Genomic DNA, 27311 nt, shown 5'->3' with positions numbered 1-27311 from the left:
CACACTACAAAAAAAAAAAAAACTATAGTCCAATATATCTGATGAACATAGATGCAAAAATCCTCAGCAAAATGTTAGCAACCCGAATCCAACAATACATTTTTTAAAAAATCATATACTACTATCAAGTGGGATTTATTGCCAGGATGCAAGAGTTGTTCAATATTTGCAGAACAGCCAACAGGATACGTCACATCAATAAGAGAAAGGATAAAAATCATATATCAATAGGTGCCAAAAAAGCATTAGACAAAGTACAATATCCATTCATAATAAAAAAAAAAAAATCCTCTGCAGAGTAGGTCTACAGGGAACCTATCTCAATGTTGTAAAGGCCTTATATGGAAAACCCACAGTCAACATCATCCTCAATGGTGGAAAACTGAGTGCTTTTCCCTAAGGTCAGGAATAAGGCAAAGATGTCCACCCTCACCACTTTTCTCAACATAGTACTGGAAGTCCTAGCCGCAGCAATTAGACTATATACAGAAATGGAAGGCATCCAAATTGGTAAAGAAAAAATATAACTCTCATTATATGCAGGTTATATGACACTATATATACAAAACTCTAAAGACTCCACCAAAAAATTACTAGAACTGATAAATCAGTAAAGTCACAGCATACAAAATCAATATACAGAAATCTGTTGCATTCCTATACACTAAGAGTTCAGCAGAAAGTGAAATTGAGAAAATCCCATTTATAATTCCACCAAAACAATAAAATATCTAGGAATGAACTTAACCAAAGAGGCAAAAGACTTGTACTCTGAGAACTGTAAAACACTGATAAATTCAAGACAATGCAAAAGAACAGACCTTCCATGTTCGTGGGGTGGAAGAATATCGTTAAAGTGTCCATACTACCCAAAGCAGTCTACATGTTTAATGCAGTCCCCGTCAAAATACCAATAGCATTTTTCACAGACTAGAACATACAATCCCAAAATTTACATGGAGCCACAAAAGACCTTGAACAGCCAAAGCAGTCTTGAAAAAGAAAAAAACGAGAGAGATCACAACTCCAGATTTCAAGTTATATTACAAAGCAGTAGTATAAAGAGTATGGTACTGGCACAAAAAATAGACAAATGGATCAGTGAAATAGGACAGAAAACCCAGAAATAAAGTACACAAGTTAAATAGTCAATCTTCAATAAAGGAGAAATGAATATACAATGGAAAAAAGTCTCTTCAACAAATGATGTTGGGAAAACTGGACAGTCACATGCGAAAGAATGAAACTGGACCATTTTTTCACCATACACAAAAATAAACTCAAACTCACTAAATGTGAGACCTGAAACCATACAAATCCTAGAGGAGAGCACAGGCAGTAATCACTCTGGCATTGACCATAGCAACATTTTTCTAGGCACATCTGAAGCAAGCAAAGTAAAGCAAAAATAAACTTTTGAGACTTTATCAAAATAAAAAGTTTCTGTACAGTGAAGGACACAATCAAGAAAACAGGCAACCCACTGAAGGGGAAAAGATATTATAAATGACATATCCAATAAAGGGTTCTAAAATCTATAAAGAGCTGATACAACTCACCACCCAAAAAGCAAGTAATCCAGTTTAAAAATGGGTAGAAGACATGGACAGACATGGCCGACAGACACTTACTCAACATCACAAATCATCAGGGAAATGCAAATCAAAACCACAATGAGACATCACCTTATACCTGTCAGAATGAGTAACATCAAAAACACAAGAAACAAGTGTTGGCAAAGATGTGGAGAATATGGAACACTTATGCACTATTAGTAGGAATGTAAATTGGCACAACCACTATGTGAAACAGTATGGAAGTTCCTCCAGAAATTAAAAATAGAAATACCATATGATCCAATAATTTCACTCCTGGGTATTTACCCAAAGAATACAAAAACACTATTTTGAAAAGATACATGCACCCTTTTGTCTAGTGCAGCTTTATTTACGATAGTCAAACTATGGAAGCAGCCCAAGTGTTCATCAATAGATGAATGGATAAAGAAGATGTGAGACATCCAAATTGGCAAAGACTTTATATTGAATATACGTTCAATATATACACAATATTTATATTCAATAATACACTATGCATATAGCATGTATATACAGTATATACACAATACTATAGTATAGTGTATTATTGAATATAATTCAGCCATAAAAAGAATAAAATCTCAGCATTTGCAACAACATGGATAGAGCTAGAGAATATTATGCTAAGCAAAATCAGAGAAAGACACCATATGATCTCACTCATTTGTAGAATTTAAGAAATGAGCAAAGGAGAAAGACAAACCAAGAAGCGGACTCAACTATAGAGAACAAACTGTTACCAGAGCAGAGATGTGTTGGGGGATGGGTAAAATAGGGGATGAGGATTAAAGAGCACATTTATCATGATGCAAAAAAAAAAAAAGCGTCCATCACATATGCCCTTTTTGCTTTTGATATCCACCACAAAGTATGAATCATCACATACCTCATCATTGATCTTTTCAAGGTCCTTCTTTTTGTTTTATTCTTTTTTCCCCATTCACCCTGATTCTCACATTTATTCTCTCTCTTGCCCCAGGAGATGCCCACTCTAATGAATGCCCTTGGCCATGTATGTGCCCTTGTGTTATGTTGAACAGTGTATGTGTTTGTATTTACTTAGGTGTTATTACGCTAGGATTCTTCTCTCCACTTGATGTGATGGCTACAAGGTACAGCTGTAGTACCCTCTGTGCATCTAGTACAAGGGTGCCGACAGATGTTACTCTCATTGCACATACCTCCGTTGCATGGGCTCATCTCTTCTCCACAGATGGACATCTTGGTGGCCTCCACCTCCTGCTATCACACACATTCGCAACCATACATTCACGTGAACACGCAGAGTGCTGAGTCACAAATAAGAGGAAACCAGACATTTTTGCATATGTGGTCCAGCAGAACACGTGCCTAGAGACAATGTATGTTCCTTAATCTTTGATTCAGACATGGTCTTTGTCCTTTATTTTCCTTAAAACAGAAAGGCTGGAAGCACACAAGAACAATAACCAGGATGTCCTAATCATGAAAACGAATGGTCTCCTCAAACATTGAATAGCATTGCATATTACAGACCTTTAACATTTACTGGACACCAAGCATGTGTGCAATACTCTACTACATCTATTCTGGGGAAATATTGAAATAAGTAGGTAATCTAGCCCGCTCTCAGGGAGTTTACAATTGAATAAATCATTTAGCTTTCTGAAATTCTCTCCTTTTATGCCCAAACACTGAATTCTGCTTTTTCCACTATTTTGCTTACTTCTCCTCCTCTGCTTCCCACTGACTTTTCTGTACTACCTGCTAGCTAGATGTTTACACCCCTGAGGTCTGTCTTTGGCCCTCTTCTCTTACAGACTCACCTCTTGGCAATCTTGCTATATCACACCTTCACTTATGTTTGTAATGGACTGACTGATATAATCTCTCCTGCTCCTTCTCCCAAAGTCCAGTTCTGCATTTCCATAGTTCTTCAAATTAAATACATTAAATACAAATGGAGGAGGGTAAACCAGTCACTTCCTCCTGGTATCCTATTTCCTGTCCATGGTACCAGCATTCTCTCAGGGTCCTAGACTTGGGACTGACATACTGCATTGCTTAATCTTTCTAAAATCTAGCTCTAGGCCTTCACACTCATGCTGTAAAGCTTTCTTTAAAAAACTTTTCTTTCATAAGCAAACTGATCTTCCTAACCTGGCTTTTCAATCTAGTTTAGCCTTATCTTCCAGTATTCTGCACTTCCTTCAAACCAGAAGAGCACTATTTCATCCAACCACATCATGGCTTCCCACCTCCTTGCCTCGTAAGATGCTGTCTTCTGCCGAGAATGTCCTCCCTCCAACTCTTTTCAAGTTCATTTTAAAAGGCACCTGCACCTTGAGGTCTTCCCTAACATCCCAACTGATGATGCTCCTGCCTCCTCTGACCTGGTGACACTGCATTTCTCCTCTGGCACTTCTGCCTGCCGTGTTGACCATGACTCTCTTTTCTACTGGGGTCCAAGGTTCACTAACGTCATTAGTCTCAAGAGATCCAAAAATCACCTTTTCTCCCCCCATGCTTTGTAGCTCCTGGTACAGGCCCTTGCACATGACAGAGGCCAATGAATACACACACATAAATAATAAAAATCAGTGAAAACAATAAATATCACAGGCCTGAATGATATTGCAAGAAAACTAGTTCAATCTGCCTCAGAAAAGTTTAGTGTTCCTATTCTGTTGACTCTTTGCCCTACAAAAGTTGAATAATTTGCCCCTAACTGGTGGAAGAGACATTAAAATACCACTTTTCTGCCTTTTCTACTGCTTCAATCTTTTTGTTGTTGTTGTTGATTATGGTTTTTTACTATGGTTAGCCTGGGTGAAGTCTGTGCTTTGGAATAAGACAACTGGAGCCTTAATACTGACCCTAACTGCTATTGGCTGAGTGACTCTGGATATGTTTCCACATCTGTAAAGTGGTGATAAGAGCATATATCCCTATGGTGTGGGTAGGATTGGAAACTATGCATGCAAAGTACCTACCACAATAAATGCTATTGCAATGTGTTTAAGAGAACTTATTTACCTGAAGTAAAAGGGATCACGAAACACAGGAGTTTCATATCGTATGGATTATGCATGGAATTTCCTCAGAAATGAATGAATTGTCAGACTGATACAAGCTGGCACTCCCAGGTACTTCTGGATCTCATTAGCCAAACAAATCCTGGAGTGTGTACCACAATAAAAACCTCACATTTAGAGACGAATAATTAAAATATGTACTACAGCACTTATCTTGGTCTTTGCCCCAGATTCAAATGACCAAACATCAACACAGCACCAGCTCTTTGCTAGCCAGAATAACCCATCAGCTTTGTGTATTTGGAAATCATTTTTGACATGTTGATAGGAGCAGATTAAAAAAACCCCATTTAAAAAATTTTAATGTTTATTTTTGAGAGAGAGGGAGAGTGTGGGGGAGGGGCACAGAATGAGAGAGGGAGACAGAGGATCTGAAGCAGGTTCAGAGCTGACAGCAGTGAGCACCCTGTGGGGCTTAAACTGAAGAACCACAAGATCATGACCTGAGCTGAAGTCGGACACTTAACCGACTGAGCCATCCAGACACCCCTGGATGTTAGCAGATTAAACAACAGTAATAAGAAAAAGGCTTATGAAGTATTTACTGTGTACAGGAAAACCCTAGTTTGCAAGCATAATTTGTCCTGGAAAGATGTTTGTAATCCAAAGCACTTGTACACCAAAACAAATTTCCTCATAAGAAATAGTGGAAACTCAGATTATTCATTCCACAACCCCAAAATATTCATATAAAAATGATTACAATACTGTAATACAAAATAATAAAGCAAATACAAAATATAAAGAAAAATAAACAAATTAACCTGCACTTACCCTTGAAAACCTTCTTGGCTGGTGTGAGGGAGACAAGAGAGAGGAGGGTTATTGTTTAGGAAGACTTTCACTATCACTAATGGAATCACTGGTATCTATTGACTCAACGGAATCCTTTTCTTTTCACGCAACTTTAACAAGGAACCTATCCAACGGCACTTGCTTTTGCCTCAAGGATTTTGCAGAAATGTGACCTTGCACTGTTATTAAACAGATTCATCGCTCACACCGCTACAGCCTTATTCGGGCGTTGCTCTTCTACAAAATTTTGCAATGCTTCTCACATTTTACACATCTCCCTAATCTCATTTAAAGCGAGGGGTTCCAATGTTTATAGCAGCACTCTCAACAATAGCCAAATTATGGAAAGAGCCTAAATGTCCATCAACTGATGAATGGATAATGAAATTGTGGTTTATATACACAATGGAGTACTACGTGGCAATGAGAAAGAATGAAATATGGCCCTTTGTAGCAACGTGGATGGAACTGGAGAGTGTTATGCTAAGTGAAATAAGCCATACAGAGAAAGACAGATACCATATGTTTTCACTCTTATGTGGATTCTGAGAAACTTAACAGAAACCCATGGGGGAGGGGAAGGAAAAAAAAAAAAGAGGTTAGAGTGGGAGAGAGAGCCAAAGCATAAGAGACTCTTAAAAACTGAGAACTGAGGGTTGATGGGGGGGTGGGAGGGAGGGGAGGGTGGGTGATGGGTATTGAGGAGGGCACCTTTTGGGATGAGCACTGGATGTTGTATGGAAACCAATTTGACAATAAATTTCATATATTGAAAAAAAAATAAAGTGAGGGGTTCCTCTGCCTTTTTCTCCTCTGCAGGAGAGGTGCTGACATAGACTTCTCATAAAATCTTGCAATTTCGGCCACTCACATACCTCATTTGTATATCTCTATGATTTCCTTCTTAAGTTCCACCATAATCATCTCCTCCTCCTTACCGCCTTTCTTTTCAACCTTTTTCTGCATGGGGACCATTGTATACGCTCACACAGATGCTGACTACAGTACAGTATTGATAAACTCTTGTCATCTACTGTATTTAATGTAACTGGCAATAAGGGAGCAGAGGAAAGGGTCTATATCCTCAGGCAGCCTGACCTAGAATGAAGCAAAGCATTCCTAAGCTTACTCTTGGTATGGAAAAGCAAAGGACTGTGCCTAGGTGCTTTGAAGTGACAAAATACTCTAGTGCCAGTTTTGGGCACCTTCCAACATTCTGAAAAACCACTGATTTCTGTCAAACACTGTGGCCTGAGACTGAGCATCCGAGCATGGGAGACAATCCCCACAATCCTGTAGCGAGCGAGAGAAAGGGAGAACCATTGGCTCAGTTGTGATCATGTGACATTTGGCATCATGTACAACTTATATTGCAAGACATTGCTTATTTATCAAGTTGAAATTTCTTAGAAATGCTTGTTCATCTCGCGGAACAGTCCCAGAAGAAGTTACTGGCAATCCAAGATTTTACTGTATCAGGTACTGCTCCAGTGCTATGTATGAACTCATTTGATTCTCAAAACAGCCAAAAGCGGGTAGGTACTATTATTCATCATCCTTGTTTTATGAAGGAAATCATGACACTTGTAGGTAGAGTAGCTTGTCCAAAGTTACAGTGCTGAGACGTGACCTCAGAGGGTTACTTCTGGATGCTGCGCTCTCATCATGAAGCTATCTATCCTGTCTCTTAAATAAAAATCAGGAAGATCTTTTTTTTCCTTGGGGACTCTGCATGAAAGGTTACCAAGTGGATATTCTCAATGTAATATTCACAGGTATGTGCATTTGAAGGTTAGGAGGCGTGGGACACTGCAGACATAATGACATCAGATACGCAGGCTCTGAAGTCTGGCCGCCCGAGTCTCTCTTCACATCAAATGACGTTCTGTGTGACCTTGAACAACATACTTAAACTCTTGGTCAAGTGCGGATAGTAAGGGTATGTGCCTCACAGAGTTGTGCTGAGGATTAAGTGAATTCGTGCCGGTAAAATGCTTGGAATAGTGAATTTGGCACTATTCTGAGTATTAGCACTCAAAAATTACTAGCCATTATAGAAGAATAAATCATTTGCAAAGTTGTGGAAGAAGAACTATTTATTTAAAGCATTTTTTCCTTTTTATTCAGATTGAAAAATGTGAACTGTAGAAGGACCATCTTAAAAATTTAGGCTATCATATCCTAGTTCAGATTTTCCTCCTGGTTTGATTCCCAAATTTCTCAAATCTAATTTCATTCATGTGCTTGATATGACCTATCTTCCCACCAGATCATGGTGACATTTGTAAGTTATAAAAACTCAAATGGGCAAATTGCTTTTTTTTTTTTTTTAAACTATGAATAAGATAGAGGAGCATTGTGTGCCTGGTAACCCTTTCATGAATCTAATATCTGTTTCAAGTAACAGTGATTATACGAAGATGGCAAACATAAAACATATCATTTGAAGATTAGGTAATGAAGGTTAATGCATATAGGAATTGCCTGGGTTCTCTTTCCATCTGCCAGGTATGTTTAAGCCACAGATTTATTTTAAAGGCTGGTTTTTTAAGGGCAATGAGGTTTAAAAATGCAGCCTGGAAATTAGCATCCTTCTAAGACAAATAATCATTGGCCAGGGTAGAAAGTGATTTTTACTTATTTATTTTTTAAGTTTATTTACTTATTTTGAGAGAGAGGGGAAAAGCACAAGTGGGGGAGGGGCAGAGAGAGAGAGAGGGAGATAGGGAATCCCAAGCAGGCTTCGCACTCTCAGCACAGAGCCAGATGCGGGGCTCTATCTCACTAACCGCGAGATCATGACCTGAGCGGAAATCAAGAGTTGTACGCTTAACCGACTGAGCCACCAGGTGCCCTCGAAGTTGTTTTTAAAAAACATCTCAGGGTACCTGGGTGGCTCAGTCAGTTGAGCATCTGACCTTGGCTCAGGTCATGATCTCATGGTTCGTGAGTTCAAGTCCCGCATCAGGCTCTGTGCTCACAGCTTGGAGCCTGAAGCTTGCTTCAGATTCTGTGTCTCCCTCTCTCTCTCTCTCTGCCCCTCCCTTGCTCACATTCTGTCTCTCAAAAATAATAAATGAACATTAAAAAATTTTTTAAAAATATGAAGTACATCTAAGAAATGTTTAAACATCACTTAGTGCACGCAGCATATGCAGGCCTAGGGTCTGAGGGAGGGGCCAGTGACCCCGTAATCCAGGGATCCCACATGTCAAGACTGTCACTGAAACCTGCAGAGCAGCACCTGCTTGGCTGCAAGATCTCGAGTGTAATCAGAGGGAAATTGCAGGAATCCGGGACTAGAAAACTCCTGATGACATTATGGAAATGGGGTCTAAAAATCAGAGGACCCGTTTCTGATTCTGGGGACTGTCTCAGTTCCTGTCATTGCGTGGCTTCAGGATGGGTTAAATTTCATTGTTACATCTGAACCTTCTAGTTTAGAGTCCCTGACACCAACATCTTTGTCATTAACTTGCTCTCAAAGAAGAGCAGTTTCAGCGGGAGACAAGACAGGAAGCTGCAGGCCACCCCTGGCCATTTCCAACTCTAGACTCGCCCGCAAAAAGGCATTCAAGCATTTCCACAGGTTCTCAGGAGATGAAAGGAGATTTAAGACAACTGAACTGCAACTCCACTAATGGCAACAGTAAAACTAGCGCCCCCTAGAGGTGGGAATGATACTGAGCCTGAACGGAAGACCTCATTGCCAGAGACCTGTTTTGTGCCACAGGTTTCTTCTTTGCTTTGTTTTGTTTTTTAAATCACAGGAAAATCTCCACTGGCAATTACATACAATTTTGCCCATTCTCCCACTGAAATGTACTGATCACTTGCAAGGGCAAAGGTAGATGGTGGTACTAACTTACCAAAGGCTTCAATTGGAATTGCAACATTACATTATTTAGGCTGCCAGTAAATGACACTTCTGTGTAAATCACAAGTATTTAGTGGCTTAAAGGAGATGTTCCCTCTCTAGAACCAAATCTGAAAAAAATGGGTAAACTGAGGAATAAAAGTCTCAGAAGACAAAGTTATCAGTAGGAACTTCAACTGTTCAGTTGTTTTTTTAAAAAACTGATGGAGAAGAAAAGCAGAAAAAGAGGGAGGAGCAAGGTTATTATGGTTCATGGACAGAAGGGGTCTCAGTGGTACCAGGCAAACCTGAAGAGGACACTTTCTCTTGGACCTTCTTAAACCAGCTTTCAAGAATCTAATTTTGAAGCAATCCTGGAGCTCAGGAACCTGTTAGAATAACAACCAACTCCTCTTCCACAGCCCCACAGCAACAGTTGCTCTCCAAATGCAAATTTCTCATCAACACCTGCTGCAGGCCTGGTTTCAGAGCAAAGCAGGACCCTCAGTGTCAGCCCCCGCCTAAGTGTGTCCACAAGAAGAGGGAAATGTGTGTGCGTGAGGCGGGGTGGGGAATCAAGTGGCTCAACAAAGGTAATTGTTTTCCTGTCTACAAACAGACTCAGTAAAAGTGAAAACACTACCGGTCAGTTGTGAACCATACGCTGCACAGACACACGGCCCTGATTCTAAAGAAGCCAAAGCTGAGAAAATCGCAGTGGGAAAAACCAGGAGCTGGGGATGAAGAGCAGACATCTCTACTTTCAGGACACCTTACGTTAGACATAAAATCTTTCACAACCAGGTAAACCCGCAAGTCCCAAGTTTACTGTGACTCTGGGAGGTGTCCCCAGCCCTGTTGATACAGGATGGGTCCTGTGAAGAAATGAAACAAGCAAGCCACACTGCTGTCTTGAAAAAGGGACTCCAAGTCTGTTCCTCTCCACCATGGTGACCCAGACAGGTTTTGCCTTTCAAGTCCAGGGTGTACTACAGGAACCAGAAAAGTACTGGAGAGCTGCGGTATTGAACTGCCTGCAAAATTGTATGCAATTACCACCATCCAATGTCGCTTTGAAAACTTTGCCAATTATAAATTTGCTTTAAAAAATGTGTTCATCCAAATTTATTTATTTTTAGTATGAAATTTATTGTCAAATTGATTTTCCATACAACACCCAGTGCTCATCCCAACAGGTGCCCTCCTCAATAGCACGGGAAATGTTAAACCCAATTGTCCTCCCCTTGCGGTTCCGTGGCAGTCAGAGCACTGCCATCTAGTGGTCAGCCTCCGCCATTCCGCCTCAGCTCCTAAGAGCATAGAGTGGCCTTTTTCTCATCCAAATCACTGGGAACAAGCCCTGACCAGTCCAAGTACTGGTAACAAGCTCTTGCCACCCTGTAAGAGCTATGCTGCCACTTAATGCCTTGAAATGGATTCGACCCAAGTTTGTCATGGTTACACTGCCAGCAAATGACCAGCCAGAAGATCAGGGATTTTCAAAGTTTCTATACATTGGTGAGTGACAGTCCACAGAATTTATCAAACCCCTGAAATGCGGAATATATTAATTTCACAATATGAAAGTACTGCTTATGTGGCAGGTCAAATTTTTCACAATGTTAAGTTTTTAAAATAGGTGTGTGTGTGTGTGTGTGTGTGTGTGTGTGTGTGTGTGTGTGTGCTTTAACTATGAAGAAAAGCCAGTGAGAGAGAAATTAAATGTTATGGAAATATTTTGAGGTATGTTTGAAACTGCCATTTTAAGTCCTAGAATTTATAAGAATCATCATAAAAATGCAGTTATTTCCTTGTTATTAAGATAATAATGTGGCGGGGGTGCCTTGCTGGCTCAGTCTGTAAAGCATGCGACTCTTGATCTTGGGGTTGTGAGTTTGAGCCCCATGTTGGATGTAGGGAATACTTAAACAAATAAAATCTTACAAAAAATAATACTGTGCTGGCTTTACTGATGTTCTTTTCATGCGGAAATTCAGCAAACTGCTGCTTTAATTTTCCTTAAGATTGGTACACAGTTTACCATAACCCATGAGTGGCTTAAAGTAGCCATTCTGTTCTATTTTTAGTTTTTAAGGTTGTTTACTTTGAGAAGCATGCTACTAGAGCAGAAACCTGGGGTAGGCCTTTCAGGGTGGGCAGAAATTTGCTGCTTGGGTAAAATGTTTCCTAAGATTCAGGGCCTCACCTGCTTGGAAAGGATGACAGAGAAAAAGTCAGGATGGGTGTTTTGATTAAACCATTTCAAATGGTAATTGCCATAGATGTTTCCATTTATGGTTAATATTTGCTTTTAAATGAATATTTTAAGAAACCATTATCATAGGAAAACACATACACACACACACACACAGTCTCAGAAAACAATAATTAGCGTGGTTTTTAACTTCCCAAGGATACGCTCATATATATATCTTCATATTCTGAAAAATGACATCCTAAGAACTATTTATAAGTGAATATATTGAGAGTTACCACTAAAGATAACTTTTGAAATGTAAACTCTGATTTGAACAGTACATTTCAAATGACACAAATCACATGAGTAAATAGAAAATTAGGGCTATGTATCTGGGCTGTAATGTTAATATACATTGTATTATGTGTGTGACTTAAAATTCTGTATTTAGGTAAGAAGTATCAGATGCTTTTGAATTAAACAAAGAATGTATCACTGATAAAAAAAAATAGCCAGTCATTAAGTGGCTATCATAACCTTCAAAGAAGATTTAAGGCAACACAAACAACCTTTCCATGTAAATATTCTAGAGTCAGCTCTAGACGGCTTCAACTCTGCACCACTAATGACACTTGTGACCCACAGAATTCCCAGATGGATTTAGCCTGTCTGCACTGAACTTTTAAAACAAGTTAGAAAAAGGCAAGCTCTCTGTTCTTCTGGTGCCATGTGTATATATTCTGGCTATTTCGGGATACAAGGTAATGGGAAAAAAGCACCTTTTGTTTCATTTTTCACCGTAATGAGGAACACCATTTGACATGTGCACCAGTTCCACTAGATAAGACAAAAGCAATAAAATGCAGCGCTGAAACATGCAGAAAATAATGTTAACTAAGGTTCTACTAGGCACTGGATAGTTGTTTTATGATATTTTAAAACTCAGTTTTAACTGACTATGCCTGAGTCCAAACTCTGGAGCAGAAACAACTATGAATTCTCACTGATCAACAAAAGTTCCAAGAGATCAGGAACACCACAGCGTGGATGTATATGGCGCAAGACACAGATGTTTATGGGGGATGAGACTAACCTGTTTGTAAATTTCCACCGTATCCATTTGAAAGACTGCCAGAGCTGTGTACCTGTAGATTATACCTTCAGTACTGATCAATGACAGCTCTGACAACGATAAAAAAAGTCCAGCTGTTTGCATTTCGCAGTTATGGTGGTAAACAGGGGATGGCAAATGTATTAAATCATTTTTCTTAGCAAGGAGTCAATTCTATTCAAATCAAGTAAAGATACCATTTCATACCTGATGTTTGAAACTTAAGAAATACAGGTTAGACAATTTCTTTTAAAAATTGTTAAGTAACCACAAACATACTTTAAACAGAATACCTACGATTAAAAATAGCAGAAAGTTAACCAAATGACCAATATAAGAGAAGCTTTCTTTTAAAAAAAGGAAAACGCCAGGACATGCAAAAATCCAAACACATAAACAAGACTACCCAAATAAAACAAAACCTGTCGACTCTGACAACCAATCAATTGAGTGAAGAAATTTAATTACTAGAGGATAATATAAGCTAGCAGTGTAGAAAGATAAACAAAGATAAGTCTAAAAATGTAAACAATGGTAGTGATCCAATGAACGTAAAGAACGGAAGGGAGAAATTATGAAATTAAGCAAAAATAGTGCTTTCCACTGATAAAGGTTTTGATCTATTAAGGAGTCATGAGTTATTAGCCTTTTTGTTTCAAGTAAGTTACCAAAATATGTCAAGCCATAACTGGTAGAAATGAATCACTGATAGAAATATTATGGGAGAACCTTATCACACCTCCATTAGACTAATCCCAAGCTCTGCATTTATGAACTGTGTGACCCACAAAGGTTATTAAAACACGGTTGACAAGGAACCAGGAGGGAAGAGTCTGCCAGGCCAAGGCAGCCAGCAGAGATCAGCAGCCGCTGGAGTAGCACAGGTGCCAGAACCAGGTTGGCAGACGAGAACGGGGCCTCGGCAGAAAGATGGGTCTTCGGAGGGAGAAGGGTTTATGAACCTTTTTACATATCTGACTATATTTTGTGGTCTTACTTTACTTACCTTACTACACTTGACTCAGGTTAACCTCTTTTTATCTCAGTCCATTTTCCCCCTCCAATTTCTGACATTAATATCCCATTTTGAAAAATGAGTTCGTTTTTAAAATTTCATAACCTACAGAACTTGAGTTTGTAGGTAGAGAAAGAAAATAACAAATCTGAACGAGTACTGTGTCTTTCTCCCCGCCCCCATCCCCTCCTCCCACCTGGGTTTTCATGGCAAAATGAACCTCCTTTAGTCCCTATGCCAATTAGGGGCTGTTTAACTATCCTTGTGTCCCTTCTCCAGTTAACCCACCATCTAAACGTTAGCCAAATGCAACCTGCCCTACTTAAGCTACTTCAATTTAGTCTTGCTGGCTGCTTCCTCCAAAACGTGTTTTCCGTATGGGTTGATCCCACATTTCCTCATCCCTTCTAAGCAGCATACTGGTTTAAACAACTGGTCCCGATGGTGAGTAGTATATGCTTCAGTGGTGGTATATGCTCTTTCATGGGGATACCAAATATTTTTCTTGACTCTAATGTGTTCTGGAGCCTTGCTATTCAAGGTGTGGCCTGTGGACCAGCCGCACCAGCATCTCCTGGGAGCTCGCTAGAAACGCAGAATCTCTTACCCCACCTTAAACCCACCGAATCAGAATCTGCATCTTAACAAGATTCCCTGGTGATTCACGTGCACATGGCAGTCTGAGAAGCGCTGGTCTAGTGACTATTCTCTGCTGATAACGTTGGATACGTCATTCAATACCGTGTCCAGCCAACCCCACTCCACTTTCACAATGTACATTGGCTTAATAAAGTCTCCAATAAAACTGTATTGAATAAGCCAATTTTCTTTTTGCTTCAGTCTTTTTGAAACCTATTCTTCCATGGATCCCCCTGTCACACGATAACTATTAACATCCTTCAGAATTCACATCTATGGAGCATTTTGGGAAATGCTGGACTAATGAACATAATATGATGAATGAGAGCAAATCACCAATTAGGCACATCTTTGGATTTCAGTTTCCTCACCCATTTGATGTAGACAACACTGTGACCTTTAATTAATTAATCAAAGGGTGGTTTTGGAGGAAAAAGTGAAATAGATGTGAAAGCCCTGTGGAAAATATGAGTGTTGAGAGAAATTCCATTCATTCATTTATTCACTTAACAAGTATTTATACGTGTCTACTCCTTCCTAGGTCCGTGCTGGGGAAATGGGGGCTGCAGCAATGAGAAAAGCGGACACGGTTCCTACTTTCATGGAGCCAAAGATCAGTTCACATGAATTAAGGCTTAAGATCTATAGACCACAAAGGTATGCACGAATTCCCCTGAGGTAATCAATTGCTACATGAATCCCATCAGTGGTATTTCAACTCAGAATTTATTTAATTAGCAGAATGCTTTCTCAAAACCACAAGGGAGTAAAGAGTGCCTACTAAGAATCATAATGATGTTAACATTTATACAGAATTTATAGCATATGGGCAACCCAGCCCCTGATGTGTACTGTTTGACAATTGCCACGGTGTATATACTCTCACAGGACCAATTAATTTCAAGCTACTAATAAGATGTTACTGGATGTGGGGATGGGAGGATTTGGAGAATCAGAAAAGGTACACATTATCAGTCCTTGTGAGCCAGTACAAACCGGCCGCAGCACATCATGACATGGCTCATGCAAAGTAGTTCACATAAAATAAATCATAACTGGTAAGAAAGCAACTATCATATCCCCCCCCCCACTTGACAGATGAGGACACTGAGGCATAGAAATATTACATAATTTCCAGGATCATAATTTCCAGGATCACTAACAAATGGTAAACTGGGATTTGAATCTAGAGACCTATGACACCACAGACCCCACTTTTAGACACTATAGCCCAGTGTTTAACAGAAAGCTCCGGTATAACTGCTTGGGTTAATGTCAGCCAAATCCACCTCATTCATTCATCACTCACTCACTAACTCACCAGGAGCAGTCAATGATGGGGAATACATTTTGGCTGAGATGTTCACAGTAGTTCCACTGGCGTGAAAATATTCTATGTCGGACCTAAAATAAACCAACATTGGAATGTGGCTAATGCACTCCTGTGTGATAGAGCCACACTATCAGAGGGTAGCCACAAGATTTCCTTGCTTAGTCTTTCCAGATAAAGGAGATTGGCTCAAACTGCTGATCGGGGATGGAGATTATGATAGAAGGTCAGGTGGGCACATGGGTATGTGTGGAGTTTCTATTATCTGAATGGTAAGAATATCTGAATGGTAAAGAATAATATTGCTCTGGATTAAGCCAAGGTTATTCTGGCCAGACCTGAATTGGCTAGGACAGGGTATTAGTTGCCAAGGGCTGCCATAACCAGGTACCACAAACTGGATGGCTCGAACAACAGAAATTTATTGTCTCACAGTTCTGGAGGCTGCAAGTCTGAGATCAAAGTGTCAGCAAGGTCTCTTCTGAGGGTTGAGAGAGAATCTGTTCATGCCTCTTACCTAGCTTCTGGTGATTTGCTGGAAATCTTTGCATTCTTTGGCTTGTAGAAGCCTGGCCCTGATCTGTGCCTTAATCTTCACCTGGCATTCCCCCGGGGTCCAAATTTCCTCTTTTTATAAGGATGCTAGTCATAGTGGATTGAGGCCCACCTACTGACCTCATCCAAACAGATTATATCTGCAATGACCCTTCTGAGGTACTTGGGGTCAGGACTTGGACATACGGATTGGGGGAGATACAGTAACAGATCTGTCCATAAGAGCAAAACCTAACTATAAATGAAAGTGTAAAGTTAAAATAACATAAACAAAAAGCTTCTCTGTAAACTAACAAAACCTAGAGGTGAATAGCATGGGGAAGATATGGCAACCATGCTTTATAGACTCTTTTGCTCGCCATCCTACCATCCAAGCATGTACCCTGTTTTCAAGGTCCCAGATGTGGGCATCCATGTTCCAGGCTATGGATTAAAGGGAGGGACAGAAAAAGGACTACACCACATATCTCTCAAAGAAGGTTCCTGGAATCTGTCCACATTACCCTGCTTATACGCCATTACTTGAACTTAGTAAGATGACTACGCTCTGCCTTAAGAGAGTTTGGAAAATTTAGTTCTTATTCCATTCATCTAGATGAATTGTGGAATTTGCTACTATTTGGAAGAACGGGCCAATAGATGTTGCCGGTTAACCAGCAATCTCTACCACAGATTATAAGGGAAAATTCAAAATTACACCACCTGTTAAGAGAGGGCAGGCTCTGAAAAAGGGAGCTCTGTCTGATGGGGAAGACACGAGTCTTTTTTGAGAGGGGGGAGGTCTGAGTCTTAGAATAGAAACATTCTCTGGGATGATGAGTCTTGGCTAAACAGAAGGGAGAAATTTGCTCAATCTGGTATTTAAAATGGCACGAGTATCCACAAAAGTTTGCAAGAGGCTACACGTTAAATAGAAAACCAGTTTCAAAGGCAGCACGATGGAAACTAATGACATACGCCAAGCAAGGCCTTCCTTTTCTTTCTGGAGGTCCAAGGGAAAGGGGATAGCAGGGGAAAGCTCCCAGAGAGCAAACACTTATTTCGCAAGCCAAATTACCTAGTTTTATGATACTCCATTTCTCTTTTCACCCATGAATTTACTATCGTTTATTTTTGAACATTTTGCTCCTATTTCAAGTCTGAGCCAGTTGTTGAGTGAAGGGCTTTTGTTCACACTCAGCTCAGAACATTTGAATGATAAAGCGAGCCCATGCCAGGCCAAGACAGGAGAGGTAATTATTCTAATTGCAGATGTGGTCCTGCATGGTCCATCACCCCATCCTTCCCTACTAGAACTTCTACTCGAGCTGACTCTGGAGTGTGTGTGTGTGTGTGTGTGTGTGTGTGTGTGTGTGTGTTGCACTCACATCACTGTGAGCAGCCTGCTGCACACACTTTCACTCCCAGACTCTCTCCTTATTTCTCCTCTCTGCTCAGTCCCTGAATTCTGTAGCTGCTGGTCCATGCTTAACCAAAAAAAAAAAAAAAGAACTAGTTAGTAATGCTCTTCCTGCTCCAACAACCATCAGGAATCCACAACCAGGAAAACAGAGCAAAACAAAGGAATCCGTGGACACCTGCAAAAAATCCTGAAAATGTCACATTAGGCTCTCACACTGGCGTGGGAAGGTCTAGCACACCACTGGCTGTTGAACTGATGGATGACATAACAAGAAGGATTTACCTCAGATTCTAGAAGTCGCACCAAAATCCAGTCGCAAGTGGCGAGAGCCAGAGCAGCCCTATGAACATTCCAGAAGAACGAAGAATACATTCAGGTGTGAAGGTGTGAAGGCAGTCCTAAAAGAGGGTTTGGATGAAAATCCCCATCTTCAGAAGAGCATAACACTGCTGTATCAGGAAACTGTAATAGGAAGGAAAATAGTGAATGAACTGAGTAAGCAGAATGGAGATTTTCCTCTCTGATGCACCTGCTCGCGTTGTGAAATGTCTCTACCGAACTCTGAGTTTACTTCCGTGTCCATATATCCCGAGAGCAGAAGTTACTTAAACCTTCAGATAAGCTTACTTCTGAAGATCCAGGAAGAGCAGTCCTAATTTTTACCTCTCATAAAATAGGACTTTAATTTTCTATATTTTAGCTTCACTACTATTAAGGATTACACAAATTGATTAAAGTCAATCTTGAGAGAATTATAATTCTTAGTGTTCGAAAAACATGGATAACTTAAATTTGAATACTCTGAATACGATATATTCTTTTTATTCTGATTCTAAGTAGTCTAAGTTCAGTATTTTGTTGATTTTGTTATTTAACAAAAGTTCACAAAAGGCAACAGAACAGGTATTTTATATGAACAACTGGAGACATCTGAGGCAAACTGAACACACCTGAATGAAGTAACTGGAGATATTTGAAACAAAGGCCACTTCTGTATACATCCAGAGATGTAACTACTATAGCTATAAGACAAACATGAAAGCAACTTGGTGTTTGCCTAAATAGCTTAGTTGGTTTTTAGAAAATGTTTCAGAGCCTTTAGAACTCGAGTCTTTAATATAAAGTTCAGACGCTTCTCTTGGGGTTTTATTAAAGTGAAAGTTCAAGCTCATTCACAAAAGTGGAGAAGTCCTTTTCCTCACCATCTCCCTAATTAATTTGTGAGTTATACACTCTCTCTTTCTGCTACAAACTTTCTGCCCAGCAATGGAAGTATCTAGTCCTATGAGATGATGGTCCATGGAAAAGTCCATGGAGCAAGGGCTGATACCAGTGATGGAGGTCTGGGGAAGATGAACAGAGAATAAGGTGAGGTTGAGCCACAGGACGCACCTCAGTAGGCAGGAACCACGATTTGTCAGGACATGGACATCACAGCACAAGACTAGATGTTCAGGAGAGATGGTTTGCGTGGTCCCCTTTAATCTGAATACAGAGGGCTGGGAGAGGAATTTAAGAAACAATATGAAAAAAATTAATTTATCTGGTTAACACTAGATGGCAGTGAATGATAGCACTTAGTTGGAAATAGGAATCCGGCGTCATTAATAATGACATTGTGGACATGTTTGGACTGTCTTGAGTATTGACATAGAACAACAAAAATCGTCTGTTCCACTCTTGCTTTATTTCACTGTTTTTGCTATAATCCACGTGAAATATTAAAGGCATTTCCCTTTAAAAAGGGAACTATTAAAGTTTTTCCCTTCTCTAAAGGTAACTATAGTTTTTGTTTCGGTCTTCTGCTTTACTGTCAGTTTCTCTATTCATTTTGGTGCTGTGATCTTTCATATTTACGTGCCTTAGTGTAAATTTCTCTTTGAAAGCATATATGCATATACATATACTTACGTATATAGGCTCTTTAAAGACAGGGAGCATAGTTCATCCTTCTATTTATCTGGTTATCGTTGTTATCAGTTCTTACTCAAATGCTTTAAATGTCTTGGACTTGGAGGGCCCTTAATAAAATCCTTTAAATATAGATTTCATTAGATTTTGTTTTGCCATATGTGAAGTAAGCCTGTGGTATTTGTTTTCCAATTGTTAGTCTTATTTACTGAAAGTGTATAATATTACTAAGGAAGAAATTGTTATAGTTGTATATACTCAGGAAGTAGAAATTTAGCATCTTGGGCCATCAGAGCTGAAAGGGGCCTTAATAGTCACGTGGTACAAATTTTCAGATGAAGTAACTAAGGTTCAGAGAAGTTTAGTAACTTGCTAGAGGTCACACAGCCCATCAGTGACGAAGTTAAAAATAGAACCAAGGTATCTTGGTCTGCATAGCTTCTTCAGTACTTTTTATAAGCTCCTAGGCCAAAGGTGCTGAGTGGAAGAAGTAGGTTCTCCAGGCTAAGGTACCAGGTTGGGGGTAATGTCCTGTCTACGGGCATGTCCTTTCAGCTGGCTTCTATGGCCTTGAAGCCCAGCAAGATGGGACAGAAGCCCCACGCAGGCTCTGCAAGCTTCAGTTAGGGGCAGGCCAGTCAGATAGGTGTGATATGAAGGACAGGCTCCTTTTAAACCACTGGAGCAATCCCCCTCCAAAGAGTGAGTGTAAGTTCCTGACTGTCGCTGCCTTCAGGAGGAAACGGGTGTCACGGATCCTAAACTTAAAGGAGGCTGGTAGGTTGGGGCTCTGTGAAGCTGCACAGTCTGGGACCACACAGGTGGATGCACAGCTGAGCCCGAAGGCAGGGCAGGGAACCAGCTCCCGTGACCCGCCCGCCACAGCGCCTGGACCGTGCGCCACCTCCTGCCTGGTCCCTGCCTCTTGACGCAGACCCAGCCGTCCTTTCTGAAGCCTGATGCCTCCCCTCCTCCGGCCCAGTCCCCGAGGCCCCTTCCCTGGGGTGGCACGGGCAGGAATGCTCCCCACCTGTCAGCGAGGCCAGGCTGTCAGTGCAGGCTCTCCCGCCTCTCAGAGAGAACCTGTGAGAGCACAGAGTCCACAGGACCCCGGCAGGACGGCGGCTGGCCCCGGGGTGCTCTTACCCGCAGCGGTGCACCTTGCAGGAGGCAGGGGCCCTTGAAGCAGGGGACCTGACGTGGTCAGCCCGGCTCTGCTTCCTTCCAGCTCCAGCTCTTCTCAGGCTCCCAGGAAGACATATCTGCTCTTTGACATTGTGGAGCCAAGCTGGTCTGCTGCTCAAGGAGAAAGAACACAAACAAAACAAAACGCCCTCAAACTTCACTAGGCTTGAGAAAGCTGCAAGATTTAAGGGACTGGGGCCTTTGTGGGAATGCCTTTTAACCTCAGATCGCCTGCCAGTAAGTATCAGCCAATGTATTCGTGGGGCAGCTGCTAAGTGTCAGGACTGCGCTGGGCACGGGAGTTACCATGGTGAGCGAGACAGATGTGGTTTCTTCTCGCATGGAGCTTCACCTTTAGAGGAAAAGGCTGACAAGGAGGAATAACCCAGTTACAACATCAAATGCTGACACTGCAACTTACAGTGGTGTGCCGAAGCCTGCTGGGGCTTCCGCCCCAGGACACCTGTTAGATATTCAGGAATTTTGTCAGCCGGTTGTTAAACACAGCCGTGACTGAAATCAGCTAAGGTGGGAGAACTTAGACCGCTGAAATCGGCAAGTGTCACAAACCAATCCTTCCCCGAGAGCACCTGTTAACTTTTCACCGGCACAGCATTGGACATAAGTGTGTGATCTTGTGGAGAGTTCCACCCTTGCTACTAACCAGGATGTAGTGAGCATTTCCAACTACCAGCTGGGCCGGGGGAGCTGGGAAGGGGGCCAAGGCATCTGACCTCAGGCTAAGGGAGCCACCAGTGGGTGTCCCTTCCTTCTCTACATCAGTAATCTGAGGAGGAAGGATTATTTCCTAGGCCATCTGTGTCAATCGGGCAGCCAGGTAGTGTAGACAGGACACCCACATGTGGTGCCGCAGAAACATCTGGGTTAGGGAGGTTTGATGAGTTCAAGTAAATGCCCCTGAAGCACTCTCCTAAACTTTAGACACAAACCTTCCACCATCAAGATTTTGCCTGATCTGTATACCTCTTCTTCCATCAATAACTTCATGTTTTCTTTAAATTGGTTTGCTGTAGCCCCAAAAACAAATATTTGAAGGGAAACTTTAGGCACTACCATTAAGGAAAATCAATACTGTTTGTAATAAATAGAAAGTAATCATTAAAAAAATGACCGCAATGAAAACAAAACAATGCTGTTAAATTCCAGCTAAGCTTGAGGTCTGCTCAGAGTCAACTGCACTGCATGTACAAGATAAACTAGTGCCACCTGGCCACATTCTTCTGGCAGTCATGAGAACACTTGAAATCAAAAAGGAAATAACTTGGGGCACCTGGGTGGCTCAGTTGATTAAGCGTCCGACTCTTGATTTTGGCTCAGGTCATGATCTCATGGTTCCCCAGATCGAGCCCCACGTCAGTCTCTATGCTGACAGCTTGAAGCCTGCTTGGGATTCTCCTTCTCTCCCTCTTTCAAAACAAACAAACAAACAAACAAACAAACAGGAAATAACTCCATCAATGTGTGATTTGATATTTTTGAATGTCTTATCAGAACATCACTTAAAATTGTCATCATAGTGATGATGAGGGTGATATATCACAGTGACATTTCCTGAGCACTTCATGCGTGTCAGGTGCTGCTCTAAGTAACTTCCCCTCTTCCATGGTAATTGGATATTAATGGAACTCTCTCCTTTATTCAGTCTCTACCAGTTCTGTTGTGATTCTTTGGTCTTTTTCTACTCATAATGCTTCAGCCGATTTAATTTCTCCAGAACCTGAAGCAAACAATTCACTACTATGATAGTTATCTTCCAATGAACCCACAATTAATCCTTCTAATTAACTGATAGACATTACTTTAAGACAGGTCTTCATCCTATTACTGCTATGAAAACAGAAAAAAAATATTTCCCCTGAAATTAAAATAAAATTAAGCTTTCTTGACTGATTCATTCATTCAACAGATATTTGTTGAGTACCTATCACAGGGAGCAGCAGGTGAACACAGAGAATGAGCTTCCCTGGCTGATGGCCCAGCCAGAGTCCCTGAAGTCATGGTCTCTCCCAGACTGTGGACAGAGTAAATGATCACATTGATATCAGCAGTTGTCTGAAAGAGTTTACGTAAGAGCAGAAGGAAAGCCAGGGGCTGAGAGGTTCATTCATGATTAAGAGACTAGACTTCAAAAGGGGAAGATAAAAAGAAGTACAGCATGGTGATTAGAGTTAATAATACTGTATCATGTACTTGAATGTTGCTAAGAGAGTAGATCCTAAATGTCCTCATCACAAAAAAAGACATCGGAACTATGTGGAGAGATGGAGAAGACAGCTAAATATTATGGTGGTAATCATTTTGCAATTTATAAATGTATCAAACCAACACATTGTACACCTTGAACTTAAATACACTTAAATCCCTTGCATAGGCAAAGTCCTAGAAAGATGATCCATATTGTAACTTCAGTCCTGCTAGCCTTTGCCCTAGCTAGCCTTCTTTGGTTAGTACAAAAGTTTTCCTTTATAATTCACTAAATTGAAAGACTGTTAGTGTGTACTCTATTATTTCATTCTTTCCCTTCTCTCTCTATACAAGCTCACTTCCCCCAGTGTTTTTGATGAAATGGTCTATCTAGACCTCTCCACACCTCTGTCATCTTCCTATGGTTACAGTCCCACTTTTTAATGTGTCCTTTAACAGGCTGGGATGCAGCTGGAGCTTTGTGGCTACCCGCCCCCCCCACCCCCTCCCTTATCGAGAGAGGAGAGCGGGCTGTGACAGGTCTCATCACTATGGGATACAGGATAAAGACATTAAAAGAAATGTAAGAAGCCAGAACATAATGCCCAGGAAAGTCAACCGTTTACAGGAGGGGAAGCCGAAACAGGCGGAGCTGGGATGACCTCCAGGCCACCTGTGAACAGAAGAAGCCTGTATTTTTCTTCTTTAGTGCATTTTCTTTTCCTATTGAACATCTGGTCCATTTCCTAATGGCAATTTAAATGCAAAATGCGTGTGGTTTTCATTTAGTTTGAAGAATGAGGGACATTGAAGAATAAGGACATTTTGGTTATCCGAAATGCTGCTTGCAGGGAATGCTACTTGCATCTAATGAGTATGATACTAAATGTTCTACAATGTACGGGACAGCTCCCACGACAAAGGCTTATTCCCCAAATGTCCACAGCCCGAGGTAGACAGACATGGGATTGGAGGAACAATATTCAGGACTCTAGAATCTCAAGTCTCTAACACCCTGCGAGAGTTGAAACAGCCACTGAGAAGGGCCACCACTTAACTGTTCTCTAGAATTCCCAGAAGATCTGGTGAATTTATCTCCTGTGACAGTGCATGGACTCATTCATAGATGTAGTTCTAAGATTTTAAGATACTCTTAAAATATGTTCTAGCTACCCACATGGATGCCCCCCTTGATGCTAGATCAATTTCTCATTAAGAGACTTTTGCTAATTCTTAAACTACCTCCTTACTTTGCATTTCTGTAACTCAGCATCACATCCGAAAATAGGCAGATTAGTCAGCACTGCATCTGAAAATAGAAAGATTAGTCAAAACCCCAAAACGAGCACCTTTTTTGATGTTTGCTTCAAAGGCCAAGGGCTCAATCGCCAATCGCAGTTGCATTCCGAAAGGCATTACAGCAAGAAGTAGGGCACGGATGCACTTGGAGGCGGTCAGTAAGCCAGGCGGGGGCCCTGACCGTGCCGGTAATGTGACAGCATGAAGGGTGTGCAAAGCTTGGCCTCCTGGTCGCATTGTTCACACTTCAGCCGGTAAGACTGACATTTCTTTCAGTTTAACTCAACAGATACGGTGGAATGAATCGCATTTTGTAAGGTTGGGTCTTCAGAAAACTGTCCTGTTTCTTTATTTTACAGATTGGATCGTTGTCAACTTCATGTTTTTTTTCAGATGTGACCCGGTCATCAACAGTGACCAGCAGCAGCAGAGAATGGGGACGGCAAGGTTGTAAAGGTTGAGCAGTTGTAGGATTAACGTAGAAGGGAAATTTATACTATAGTGATTATTACTGCATGTTATATACAACTGAGTATTACATATTGTTTATATTTTGATATTAATGTAATAATTATTCTATATGATTATATATGATATCTATTTCTATTACAGGGGAAAGAAATCGCAATGTGTGCACCTGGTTTGGGGAGAAGTATGTAAATAGAGCCGTGGAACATCAACATGACGAGGAAAAGGGCGGGGCTAGAGCGAGGACTGAAGGCAGAGTAAACACAGCTTGTCTGAAAAACAGACACGGTCCTCGGTCCTCGTAACTTTGGCTCTCGGGGGTGCAAATGGCGTATATCTGATTCCGCTCTGTGGTAGCAAGATGCTTCTTCACCTTGGGTAAACAGGAAATTACAACTAAAGGACGCACAGAGTAACCTGCTGTGTGTCACCTGCACACTGTGGACTGCAGTGCTCTTGGATTTATACATAAATACTTCAGAGCTTTAAATGGCAAAAGGCTAGATCTGTTTACCTCTGCACTGTGTACTTGGGAATTACGAAAGAATTAAGGAAATAATTTACTGTTGTAGTAAAGGCCCTGAGTGCAATATTTATAACATAAAATTCCTTCCCTTAAGAAACGTGGGGAACTCTGTTGCAGGAACTCTGAAAATGACATGCAGAACAGAATGCTCCTTTTGCAGATGAAAAGCTGAGAGCACCCTGTCCTTCCCCAACACTTATAAATATCAAGCAAGCCGAAGAGACCCTTCTCTCAGGCTCCCCGTGCCTGGACACTATCAGAGATTCACTTTTTGTCTCTCATGAAGAATTTGCCCCTTTCAGAAATGGGCTCGTCAAAAGAGTGCCCTGCACCTCTGTTCTGCACCTTTGTTCGGAGAACCAGCAGGTTTCGTCATTACAGAACGTCTGGGTATTGGCCTTCAGGGCCCTTCGCTGAGATGTCAGAGGCAAAAGCTAGAAGTGCTCCCAAAGAGATCCTAAGATTTGCTCAGGGCTGAGCAGATAGGAGGTGACTGGGACAGCACTGGCACCCTGGGCTTCTGACTCTGGGTTCAGGGTTACGCCTGCTTCTCCTAAAATGCTGAAGGTCCCAGACATCCATGCAGCCATGCTTCTAGACCCACAACCGTCTGAAGGAAGGGTTCTCTCCAGTCACTCTAATAACTGAAACCCACTGGCATGTGTCAAACATACCTAAGAATGCTTGATCTAAAGGAAAGAATGAAAGCCCACCTGTCCTCATTTTTTCTAGTCGTTTCAGAGAGATGGCCAAAGTGCCTCAAATGTACCCTTCCGTGCAGCCAGTATCATTTTAGCTTTAGTATTTGAGTACCTTGTAGAAAGAAAATAGATCGTTATAAGCACAACTAGCACTAAGATCAACTACAATTCCACTTAGTACCCATTTACTCTCAGGGTAAACTTCTGGCTGTCACATTCATGAGATTCAGTTACCACTTCTACAAAACGGGCGACTCTTGAGTTCCACTCTAAAAGATTCAGCAGTAAGGGGGCACCTGGACAGTTCAGTTGGCTAAGCATCCGACTTCGGCTCAGGTCATCATCTCACGGCTCATGGGTTTGAGCCCCACGTTGGGCTTTGTACTAACAGCTCAGAGCCTGGAGCCAGCTTCAGATTCTGTGTCTCCCCCTCTCTCTGTCCCTCCCCCTCTCACGCTTTCGCTCTCTCTCTCTCTCTCTCTCAAAAATAAACGAACATTAAAAACACCAAAAAGAAAAAAGATCCGGCAGTCGGGGGTGTGGCCCAGGAACCAGCATTTTTGGAAAGCTCCTCACGCCATCCTGATGCACAGCCAGACATAGGAACCACTGGTTGATTACAATGATTCCAAGAGAATAAAACAATTGTCTCAGAAGAATAAGGGATATATTTGCATTTAAAAAAAAATGTTTGCTTACTTTTTAAGAGAGAGAGAGAGAGAGAGACAGCGTGAGTGGCGGAGGGGCAGAGAGAGAGGGAGACACAGAATCTGAAGCAGGCTCCAGGCTCTGCCCTACAGCACAGAGCCTGATGCGGGAGCTTGAACCCACGAACCACAAGATCATGACCTGAGCTGAAGTCAGAGGATAAACTGACTGAGCCAACCAGGTGCCCTGACATATTTGCATTTGATGTTAACCCAAACCAGGCAAACCCAAACCCTGGGAGGATACAATCCTAATTCAAGAAAGGCTTAAATTTAGCACGTATAATTTTATAGACTGAGATTAAGAGGGGGGAGAAAGCAGCAGGCCATGTGATTGCTGGCAGGATTTTCTCAGCTCATTTGTATAGAGTGCTTTAAACAGGCCTGGGTACACAGAAAATGCTCAATAAATGTTAGCAATTATTTTTAGTATTGAGTAGAAATTGCATTGATTAATTTGGGGAAATTGTAAATGATCATTAAAGTGGGGAATGGTCAGCTCTTTATGTGAGCAAAATGCATCTCAGAAATTATATATAAATATCAAAACAAATTAAAACTTCACTGGTATGTTAATTTCTTACATTTTCCCACCAAGTGATATTGGCTAGACCTCTTCTTACTCTCACCTTGCTTTGTCTTCTTTAAAACTGGTATCGATCCCTTTCTTTCTGAAAAATAAATACTGAAAATCATCTGGAAAAGGCATATGTTCTCATTCCAAGAAACTGGAGGTG

The 27311-nt window shown here is 41.2% G+C and overlaps 2 long non-coding RNA genes across 2 annotated transcripts in view; one reads left to right on the top strand and one right to left on the bottom strand.

The window, feature by feature from the left end:
* The window catches only part of LOC109496036, a 32080-nt gene extending 5804 nt beyond the window's left edge, over nucleotides 1–26276 (bottom strand). Inside the window, exons 1-8 of the long non-coding RNA XR_006592201.1 lie at nucleotides 25880–26276; nucleotides 24124–24182; nucleotides 20630–22095; nucleotides 18965–19071; nucleotides 17855–18034; nucleotides 15607–15689; nucleotides 12614–12702; nucleotides 2780–4754 (exon numbers count right to left, since the gene is read on the bottom strand). This is a non-coding gene — a long non-coding RNA (uncharacterized LOC109496036). The remainder of the gene's footprint in view (nucleotides 1–2779; nucleotides 4755–12613; nucleotides 12703–15606; nucleotides 15690–17854; nucleotides 18035–18964; nucleotides 19072–20629; nucleotides 22096–24123; nucleotides 24183–25879) is intronic.
* On the top strand, nucleotides 23658–25320 carry LOC109496035. Its single transcript, XR_002151820.3, has 3 exons — nucleotides 23658–24426; nucleotides 24532–24619; nucleotides 24785–25320. It is a non-coding gene; the product is annotated as an uncharacterized LOC109496035 (long non-coding RNA).
* Nucleotides 26277–27311: the final 1035 nt, after the last annotated feature.

The sequence above is a fragment of the Felis catus genome, chromosome F2 (genome assembly GCF_018350175.1).
Source record: "Felis catus isolate Fca126 chromosome F2, F.catus_Fca126_mat1.0, whole genome shotgun sequence".
Classification (NCBI taxonomy): domain Eukaryota; kingdom Metazoa; phylum Chordata; class Mammalia; order Carnivora; family Felidae; genus Felis; species Felis catus.
Note: the sequence above shows the minus strand (reverse complement) of the source record. Positions and strands in the feature narration are given on the sequence as shown.